At 36.7% G+C, this 11,084-nt stretch overlaps 1 non-coding gene across 1 annotated transcript; it reads right to left on the bottom strand.

Annotated features, from left to right (window-relative positions):
- Positions 1 to 3,489: 3,489 nt before the first annotated feature.
- On the bottom strand, positions 3,490 to 3,593 carry LOC148544975 (small nucleolar RNA R71). The gene has a single exon (XR_015900412.1). It is a non-coding gene; the product is annotated as a small nucleolar RNA R71 (small nucleolar RNA).
- Between the last annotated feature and the right edge of the window lie 7,491 nt (positions 3,594 to 11,084).

The raw sequence follows: 11,084 nt of genomic DNA, 5'->3' as shown, positions 1-11,084 counted from the left end.
AGCAAAAATCTGATTCAGAGGCTGAAAAAGGACTGCAGATGTTGTTGGATTATGACCTCCCTGCACTCGAAGTGGATTTTCTGGAGCTACAGAAGCCCAATTGGTGCGCTCTCAATTGAGTTGGAAAGTATACTTCTTGGGCTTTCCAGCAATATATAATAGTTTATACTTTACCCGTGATTTGATGGCCCAAATTGGCGTTCAAAGTCAGCCTAAAATTTATGGCGTAAAACGCCTAAACTGGCACCAGAATTGGAGTTAATCTCTTGATCACGGTTAGGGGACTGGCCATTCGGCCATGCCTGGACCTTCATCACTTATGTATTTTCAACGGTAGAGTTTCTACACCTCATAGATTAAGGTGTGGAGCTCTGCTGTTCTTCATGAATTAATGCAATTACAAGTTATTCTCTAAGATATACTCTCGTACTTCAACCTGATGAATGTGATGACCCGTGACACTCATCATCATTCTCACTAATGAACGCGTGCCTGACAACCACTTCCGTTCTATCTGCAACAACTTGAGTGTGTATCTCTTGGCCTCCTGGTTTACGATGCATGGTTGCCTCTCCTGACAACAGAGCCTTCCATTCCGTGAGATCAGAGTCTTCGTGGTATAGGCTAGAACCATTGGTAGCATTCCTGAGATCCAGAAAGTCTAAACCTTGTTTGTGGTATTCCGAATAGGATCTGGGAAGGGATGACTGTGACGAGCTTCAAACCTGCGAATGTGGGGCGCAAGTGACAGTGCGCAAAAGGACAATGGTCCTATTCCGACGCTAGCGGGAACCGACAGATGATTAGCCCTGCGGTGACAGCGCAGATGGATTTTTTTTCATCCGAGAGGATCATACAGCTTGCCATGGAAGGAGGTAACGCATGGTTGGAAGAAGGTAGTAGGAAAGCAGAGGTTCAGAAGCAACAAAGCACCTCTATACGCTTATCTGAAATCCCACCAATGAATTACATAAGTATTTCTATCTTATTTTCTGTTTTAATTATATTTTAATTATCAAAACCTCAAAACCATTTTAATTCGACTGACTGAGATTTACAAGGATGACCATATCTTGCTTCAAGCCGACAATCTCCATTGGATTGACCCTTACTCACGTAAGGTATTACTTGGACGACCCAGCGCACTTGCTGGTTAGTTTCACGGAGTTGTGTGAAAAGTGTGAGAGCACGATTCCTTGTACCAAGTTTTCGGCGCCGTTGCCGGGGATTGTTCGAGTTTGGACAACTGACGGTTCATCTTGTTGCTCAGATTAGGTAATTTTATTTTAATTTTAAGCTTTTTGTTTTTATTATTTTTATTTTCTAAAAAATTTTCAAAAAAAAATTATTCTATGTCTTCAGAATTTTTAAGAATGAATTCTAGAGTTTCAGATGATGCTTCTATCATCACAGGAGCTAATTGATTCCCATCAATTTGGCTGTTGTATGTAATGTCCTGCTGAAGCTTGGCTAGCCATGTCTAATCTTTTTAGACTAAAGCTTTAGACTAACACTGCATGATTCCTGGAATTCTTATTAAAAATTTTGAAACCCTTATTTTTCTTTTTCCAAATAATTTTCAAAAAATACAAAAAAAATTAATAAAACCATGAAAATAAAAAATAATTTGTGTTTCTTGTTTGAGTCTAATGTCACATTTTAAGTTTGGTGTTTTGCATATTTTTAATTTTCTTGCATTCTTCTAAAATATATGCATTATATTCTTCATTGATCTTAAAGTTGTTCTTGATGATTTTATTGGGTCTGATCTTTAAATTCTCTTGTTTTGTGTCTTTTGTTGTTTCTCATGTGCATTCTCAATTTGTTAGTGTCTCTAATATGAAAATTTCTAAGTTTGGTGTCTTGCATGTCTTTCTTTTCTAAAAAAAATAAATAATATGATTGTTCATCTTGACATTCAACGTGTTCTTGCATGCATTGTTTATTTGATCTTAGTTTTTCATGATTAGTTTCATTTTGTTGTTGTTCTCTCTCATCATTAAAATTTCAAAAAAAAAATTTCAAAATTGTCTTTTCAAGTCAATAATACAGAGAATTGAAGATTCAGAACATACAGCAGAAGAATTACAGAGAAAAAGCTGGGCGTTCAAAACACCAAGTGAAGAAGGAATTATGGCGTTTAAACGCCAACCAAGATACCTGGCTGGGCGTTTAACGCCCAAGGAGGTAGCCAAATGGGCGTTTAACGCTAGGACAACACAAGGGAGGTAAGTTAGTTTTTAATTCAAATCTTTTTCAAATCTTCATAATTTTTCAAAATCAAATCCTTTTCAAATCATATCTTTTTCAAAATCAAATCTTTTTCCATTTTTCTCTTACTATTTTTGAAAATCCTGGCTACCAATTAATGATTTGATTCAAAAATTTCAAGTTTGTTACTTCCTTGCTAAGAAAGGTTCAATATTTGAATTTTAGAATCATATCTTTTAAATTTCTTGTTAGCCAAGTCATTAATTTCCAATCATATCTTCTCAATCATATCATTAATTTAAAATTTTTTAAAATTATTTTTCAATCATATCTTCTCAATCATATTCTCTCAACCCCATCTTTTTCAAAATAATTTTCAATCATATCTTTTTGATTATTGATTTCAAAATCTTCTTTAAAATCACCTAACACTTTCTCACTTTTAATTTTCGAAAAACCATCAACCACTTTTTCAAAATTCTTTTTAATTATTTTAAAAATTTTTAGTTTTATTTAAAAAAATTTGTTTTCAAAAATTTTTCCCCTCCTCACCTTCTTCTATTTAAGGACTGACACTCCTCCTCAATTAGCAATTCGGACTCTCTCTCCTTCTTCATATGTTCGAATTCTTATCTACCTACCTCATCCCTCTATTCCTATTTTCCTCTGACACCTCAAGGAATCTCTATACTGTGACATAGAGGATTCCATACTTTCTTGTTCTCTTCTCTTTCTTATGAGCAGGAACAAGGACAAAGGCATTCTTGTTGAAGCTAATCTGAACCTGAAAGGACCTTGAAGAGGAAGCTAAGAGAAGCTAAAGCACAACTCTCTGGAGAGGACCTGACAGAAATTTTTGAAAAGGAAGAAGACATGGCAGCTGAAAATAACAACAATGCCAACAATGCAAGGAAGATGCTTGGTGACTTCATTACGCCCTCTTCTAACTTTTGTAGAAGGAGCATCTCAATTCCTGCAATTGGAGCAAACAACTTTGAGCTTAAGCCTCAATTAGTTTCTCTAATGCAGCAGAATTGCAAGTATCATGGACTTCCATTGGAAGATCCTCATCAGTTTTTAGCTGAATTCTTGCAAATCTGTGACACTGTTAAGACCCATGGGGTTGACCCTGAGGTCTACAGACTCATGCTATTCCCTTTTGCTGTAAGAGACCGAGCTAGGACATGGTTGGACTCACAACCTAAAGAAAGCCTGAACTCTTAGGAAAAGTTGGTCAATGCCTTCTTGGCAAAGTTCTTTCCACCTCAAAAATTGAGTAAGCTCAGAGTGAAAGTCCATACCTTCATACAGAAGAAAGGCGAATCCCTCTATGAAGCTTGGGAAAGATACAAACAATTGATCAGAAGGTGTCCTTCTGGCATGCTTTCAGAATGGAGCATCATATGCATATTCTATGATGGTCTGTCTGAACTGTCCAAGATGTCATTAGACAACTCTGTTGGTGGATCTCTTTATCTGAAGAAAACGCCTGAAGAAGCTCAGGAACTCATTGAAATGGTTGCAAATAACCAATTCATGTACACTTCTGAAAGAAATCCTGTGAATAATGGGATAACTCAGAAGAAAGGAGTTCTGAAGATTGATACTCTGAATGCCATACTGGCTCAGAATAAAATATTAACTCAGCAAGTCAATATGATTTCTCAGAGTCTGACTAGAATGCAAGCTGCATCCAGCAGTAATAAAGAAGCTTCTTCTGAAGAAGAAGCTTATGATCCTGAGAACCCTACAATGGAAGATGTGAATTACATGGGAGAACCCTATGGAAACACTTATAATCCTTCATGGAGAAATCATCCAAATCTCTCATGGAAGGACCAACAGAAGCCTCAACAAGGCTTCAACAACAATAATGGTGGAAGAAATAGGTTTAGCAATAGCAAGCCTTTTCCATCATCTTCTCAGCAACAGACAGAGAATTTTGAGCAGAACTGTTCTGGCTTAGCAACCATAGTCTCTGATCTATCTAAGACCACACTAAGTTTCATGAATGAAACAAGATCCTCCATTAGAAATTTGGAGGCACAAGTGGGTCAGCTGAGTAAGAGAATTACTGAAACTCCTTCTAGCATCCTCCTAAGCAATATAGAAGAAAACCCCAAGAGAGAGTTCAAGGCCATAACCATGACTAACATGGCTGAACCTGGAGAGAGTAAGGAGGACGTGATTCCCAGTGAGAAAAACCTCATGGGATGTCCTCTGAATGAAAAGAAGTTTCCCTTTGAGGAACCAATGGAATCTGAGGCTCATACAGAGACCATAGAGATTCCATTGAACCTACTTCTGCCATTCACGAGCTCTGATGAGTATTCTTCCTCTGAAGAGGATGAAGATATTACTGAAGAGCAAGTTGTTCAATATCCAAGAGCAATCATAAAGCTGAATGCCAAGCTATTTGGTAATGAGGCTTGGGAGGATGAACCCCCATTGCTCATCAATGAACTAAATGATCTGGTTCAACTAAAATTATCTCAGAAGAAACAGGATCTTGGAAAGCTCTTAATACCTTGTACCATAGGCACCATGACCTTTGAGAAGGCTTTGTGTGACCTTGGGTCAAGTATAAACCTCATGCCACTCTCTGTAATGGAGAAACTAGGGATCCTTGAGGTGCAAGCTACAAGAATCTCACTAGAGATGGCAGACAATTCAAGGAAACAGGATTATGGACTTGTAGAGGATGTTTTGGTAAAGGTTGAAGGCCTTTACATCCCTGCTGACTTCATAATCCTAGACACTGGGAAGAGTAAGGATGAATCCATCATCCTTGGCAGACCCTTCCTAGCCACAGCAAAATCTGTGATTGATGTTGACAGAGGAGAGTTGGTTCTTCAAGTGAATGAGGACTACCTTGTGTTTAAAGCTAAAGAATCTCCTTCTGTACACATGGAGAAGAAGCATGACAAGCTTCTCTCAATGCAGAGTCAAACAGAGCCCCCACATTCAAACTCTAAGTTTGGTGTCGGGAGGCCATCATCATGCTCTGAGTATCTGTGAGGCTCCATGAGAGCCCACTGTCAAGCTATTGACATTAATGAAGCGCTTGTGGGAGGCAACCCAATTTTTACTTATCTATGTTAAATTTCTATTGTTGTTTTATGTTTTTTTTTAGGATGATGATCATGTGGAGTCACAAAAACAAAAGCTGAAATAAAAAATAGCATTGAAAACAGCACACCCTGGAGGATGAGCTTACTGGCGTTTAAACACCAGTAACGGTAGCAGAATGGGCGTTAAACGCCCAGTGCGTTTAACGCCAGAAAAGGGCATCAGACTGGCGTTTAAACGCCAGAAAGGGAAGAAAAGCTAGCGTTAAATGCCAGAAATGGGCAGCAACCTGGCATTTAACGCCAGGAATGGCACTCCAAGGGGCATTTACACGCCCAAAATGGTGCAGGGATGAAAAATTCTTGACACCTCAGGATCTGTGGACCCCACAGGATCCCCACCTACCTCAACTCTCTCTCTTTCTTCTTCACACCTTCCCATAACACCCTTCCTCAAATACCCTTCTCCAATCACCTCCAATTCTCTCCCCCATAACACCCACTTCACAATTCAAATTCAAATCTTTTACCTCCCAAACCCAACCCCTAATACACGAACCCTACCCCTCTCTCCACTTCTATATAAACCCCTCATCCCTCCTTTATTTTCACACATTATAAACACTTCTTTCCCCCCTTTGGCCGACCCACTCACACCTCTCCATCTCCTCCATTCTCTTCTTATTCCCCTCCCTTCTTTCTTCTTTTTCTCGAGGACGAGCAAACCTTCTAAGTTTGGTGTGGTAAAAGCGTTGCTTTTTGTTTTTCCATAACCATTTATGGCACCTAAAACCGAAAAAACCTCTAGAAAGGGGAAAGAGAAGGTGACGATCGGTTTTCCAGTCGGTAAAGAAATTCACAATTATATGATCGCATTGTAACTATAGCTTCTAAACCAACAGAAAATCCTTTCATACAAACGTTTGGTTGTCATAAGTAACAAACCCAATAAAATGTATAAACCGAAGTATTTAAACCTCGGGTCGTCTCTTAAGGAATTGCAGGGAGGTGTATTTATTATTGGTTATGGAAAATATTATATTTTTGGATTTTTGAAATAGGGAACAAGTAATTTAAATGACAAGAAAAATAAATCAATAGCTAATAAAACTCTAGGCAAGGTATGAGAATTTGGAAGTCCTATCCTAGTTATCCTTATCGATGGTGATGAGAATTGAGTTTTAATCCCACTTAGTTAACCTTTACTAAAGCAAAGGAAAGTCAAGTGGACTAATTAGTTTGATCTTCAGGTCCTAGCCAATTCCTAAGAAAGGACTAGAGTTATTGGAATTCAATTCAATTAGCAAAAATAACAATTATCAATCACGATGAGTTTGATAACTCAAGAGTCTCCAATTAATCAATTAAAGCCAAAAGGAAAAAAATCTAAATTATTTATATAAATAAAGGAAAGTAATCATAATTCTGAAATACCTCAAATTGCATTAATAAAAGAAATTAAATCCAAACATAAAGAGTTCATAAACTAAATTGAGAAAGTAAATAGAAAGAATATTAAACCTGGAACTTGAGAAGAACAAATTCTAAATCCTAAGAGAGAGGAGAGAACCTCTCTCTCTAAAAACTACATCTAGATTATGAAAAGTGAATAATCGAAGACCTCCCTCGAATGAATGCATTCCCCCACTTTATAGCCTTTAATATGTGTTTTCTGGACTTGGATCTGGGCCAAAAGGGTTTCAGAAATTACTGGGGGCATTTTCTGCAGTTTCTGCATGTGGCGTCTGTCAAGCGTGCGTGTGGGTCACGCGTTCACGTCATCTGGAGTATTTCCTAGTCACGCGTATGCGTCAGTTACGCGTCCGCGTCGTATGCGTTCCGCTCAGGTCACGTCGTCCATGCGTTCGCATTGCTGCCTTCTCTTCAAAACTCCATTTTTATGCTTTCCTTCCATTTTTGTATGTTTCCTTTCTGTCCTCTAAGCCATTCCTGCCCTATAAAACCTGAAAGTACTTAACACACAAATCACGGCATCGGATGGTAATAAAGGATAAATAAATTATAATATTAATAAAGCATAGGAAACATATTTTTATAAATCTCATAAAATGAGGAAAGAATGGTAAAACCATGCAGTTTATATGAATAAGTGGGTGAAGACTTGATAAAAACCACTCAATTGAGTACAAGATAAACCATGAAATAGTGGTTTATCTACCTTCCCACACTTAAACATTAGCATGTCCTCATGCTAAATCCAAGAGAAAGAGTAAGGTAAAGTGGTGGAATTTCATGCAATGCAATCTATTCTAAATGCAACTACCTAAATGAATCATGCAATTCTAATTATTATCCACCTGTATATATAAAGCTTACATGTGGTTAATTTGTTTCATACTTTCAAGGAATCATATATACATAGCCAGACCCTAGATAATGTTAAAGCACTTTTACAATTGAGATGGGTAAAAGTATTTCACAAACCTGCAAGACAATTAACAATTAAGCAGAGATATATGGCGATGAGCTATTGAACCCTCACTGGATTTTTGTGTTTACTCTCTAGTCACTCAGTGTTTATTAGGTTAATCACTCTATTATTTTTCTATCCTTGCTTTCTAAAACTTTGTTCTTCATCTAACCAATCAATAAATATTGAATATAGACATACAAAAATCATGAGGTCTTTTTGAAGGTTGTAATGGGGCCAAGGTAAATGTAAGGGTATACGTATAAGGCTAAGTGAGCTAATAAAGTGAATCCTTGATTAGTCTAAGATTTCACCTAACATATACATACTTTATATAATTTTAAAGTTCCTTTACCTATTTACCCAAATTTTCCCACTTTGTATTACAAGCTCATGTATTAAATTTAATTTTGAAATTTTGTCCCATGTGCATTGATTCATTTTATTTTGCAATTGGGAGATTTTTGTATCTCCTTATTTAAATACTGAAAATATATATATATTTTATGCACATGGTAATTTAGAGGAAAATAAAACTAAACTCCAAGCCATCATTGAGGTTCTCACTTACTACAACATCATAAAAACTAAACTCCAAGCCAAAAGGGTGAGAATTCATAGAAAAGAGGGAAAATAAAAAAAAAACTATCAAGAAGCAACTAAAACAAACTCCTAACAACTAACAGAATCAACAAAACAACCAAAAAGAAGCAAGATATTTACATATCAACATACTTACAACAGCCAATAACATAACACCATTGCAACTCCCCGGCAACAGCGCCAAAAGCTTAATGATTGGCCTGGAGCGGATTAGGAATTTTTCTCAAAATAAAATTGGCGTTGCAAGTATAGTTCCAAATCCACAATCAACCACCATCAAAGTATAAAATAAAGGATTCTCAAAATCAACACAAAATAACCGGGAGTTTTAAATCCCGGGTCGTTCTCCCTAGGAATTGCAATAAAGTGTCAATTATTGGCTATGAGGGAATGGGGATTTGAGATTGCAAGAGACAAGAAATGTAAATAGCAAGAAAGTAAATAAGCAAACAATAACTAAATATCAAAGCCAATTTAACTCAAGGCAATAAAGCAAAAGAAAGGAAAATTCAAATGCTAATAAACCTCTTGGCAAGGATTGAAAGTGAAGGTTACCTATCCTAGCCATTGACCACAAACATATGATGATTATGAAGAGTGAATCCTACTTAGTCAACCCTAACATCGCGGATAAGTCAAATAGGCATAATTGATCTCAACCCACAAGTCCTAGCCAACTCTATTAATGGAAGACTTAGAGTTAGTGGAAACCAAATCAACTAACTACCCTAATATATCAATCAAGAATGGACATCAATGACTCAAGGTCACCAAAGTCCTCAATTCCAAGCCAAGATTAAGGAAAAAGTAAGCCAAGCATTTTTATCAAATACTTTGTGTGCATGAAAATAAAAGCATATTAAATTGCAATAAAAATAAAATCTAAAGCTACCAAGTACAAGAAAATAATAATAACAACTCAATTAAATAACAATAAATAAAGAAACATTAAATTGCATTAATAGAAATTCAAATTAACAAGAGTTCATTACAATAAAATAACCAAATAAAAGAAATAACAAGTAAAACTAAAAGAAGTAAGAGGCAAGAAGAAGAAAATAGTAAAGAAACTAAATCAAGACAAGAATGAAAGCATCAATCTAAGAGAAAATTAACTAAACTTAACCTAGTTCTAGAGGGAAAGGGGAGCTTCTCTCTCTAGAAAATGACCTACAACATGACAAAACCTAAAACATAATTGCTCTCCCCTTGCCTCCTCTTGAATTAGGGTTGAAATAGCTTCAAAAATGAGTTGGATTGGGTTCTGGGGACCCAAAATTCGCTGCCAGTGAATTGAATTAATGAGGTCACGTGCTAGGACCTGTGCGTACGCATGACTTGCTGAAATGTTCCAAACTCCATTTCTTCATGAATTCTCTGCTTTTACATGTTTTTTCTTTATTCCTTCAATCTAATCTTTGCCTTACATGCCTGAAATCACTCAACAAATACATCAAGGAATCAAATGGAATTAAAGTGAATAAAATTTAGCAAATAAGGGCCTGAAAAATATGTTTTCACTTTTGAGCGCAATTTATGGTGAATTTACAAAACCAAGCTATTTCCTTGAATAAGTGTAGGAAAAATTGATAAAATCTACCATAATAGAGCAAATAAATACCATGAAATGTGAATTTGTTAATTGACAATAATCATAACTCTCACCCAAGTGTTGAGTATTGGCATTTATCTGTTGAGACTTAGCTTTATTCTGAGCAAGAATGGTATCCAGAGCATCTAGTTCCATGACTCTTTTCCTCATTGCGGTTCTCCCAGAAGAGTATAAATATTGGTTGTTACCAACTCTAGACCTTTTCAGTGGTTTTCTTCATTTGAAGGGATCCTCCTGTAGAATTATCGAAAGAGGTTGTAACGACCTGAGTAATCCCATCATAGAAAATTTGCGCCTGTATCCAGTCTGGAAACATATTGGGAGGACACTTTTTGAGCATAACCTTGTACCTTTTCTAAGCTTCATAGAGAAATTCACCCTCTTGTTGCCTGAAGGTCTGAACATCGGTCCTTAACTTGGTCAGCCTCTGAGGTGGAAAGAACTTAGTCAAGAATCTGCTGACCACATTATCCCATGTATCCAGGCTCTCCTTAGGTTGTGTATCACGCTACTGCTTGGCTCGGTCCCGTACAACAAATGGAAAGAACAACAACCGGTAAATATCAGGATGGACTCTTTTAGTCTTCACTGTATCACAAATTTGCAGGAAATTGGAGATGAACAAGTTTGAGTCTTCCTGCAGGAGTCCATGAAACTGACAGTTTTATTGCACCAAAGTGATGAGTGAGGCTTCAACTCAAACTTATTAGCATTAATAGGGGTTACAACAATGCTACTACCATAAAAAGTGGGATTTGGAGTAGTGTAAGAGCCAAGAGTCTTTCTAAGTTGCTCAAGAGCATTAGGAATAGCAACATTATTGTTGTTATGTGGCCCCAGAGTGATTTCTTCAGCTTCCTCCTTAGAATTGTCCTTGAGACTTTTAGCGGCTCTAAAAGTCTAGCCTGCTGTTGGCATCTTCTAACGGTCCTTTCAATCTCAGGATCAAAATCAAGAAGAGGTTCCTTGTCCTTGTTTCTACTCATAAACAAACAGAAGGTAAGAAAAAGTAGAAATATCTACGTTAGAGTGAAAAAAATTCCCAGTGAGGTAAACTAAGTAAAAGAAATAAAATAAAATGAAATAAATTAAATAAAAAAAGCACTATTTTCGAAAACAAAGTAGAAATTTAAAGCAAAATATCGAAATTGAGAAGGGA

Source organism: Arachis ipaensis, chromosome B9 (genome assembly GCF_059453495.1).
Source record: "Arachis ipaensis isolate K30076 ecotype BB chromosome B9, ASM5945349v1, whole genome shotgun sequence".
In the NCBI taxonomy this organism is placed as follows: Eukaryota; Viridiplantae; Streptophyta; class Magnoliopsida; order Fabales; family Fabaceae; genus Arachis; species Arachis ipaensis.
The sequence above is the reverse complement of the archived record's forward strand: the minus strand, read 5'-3'. Positions and strand labels throughout refer to the sequence as shown.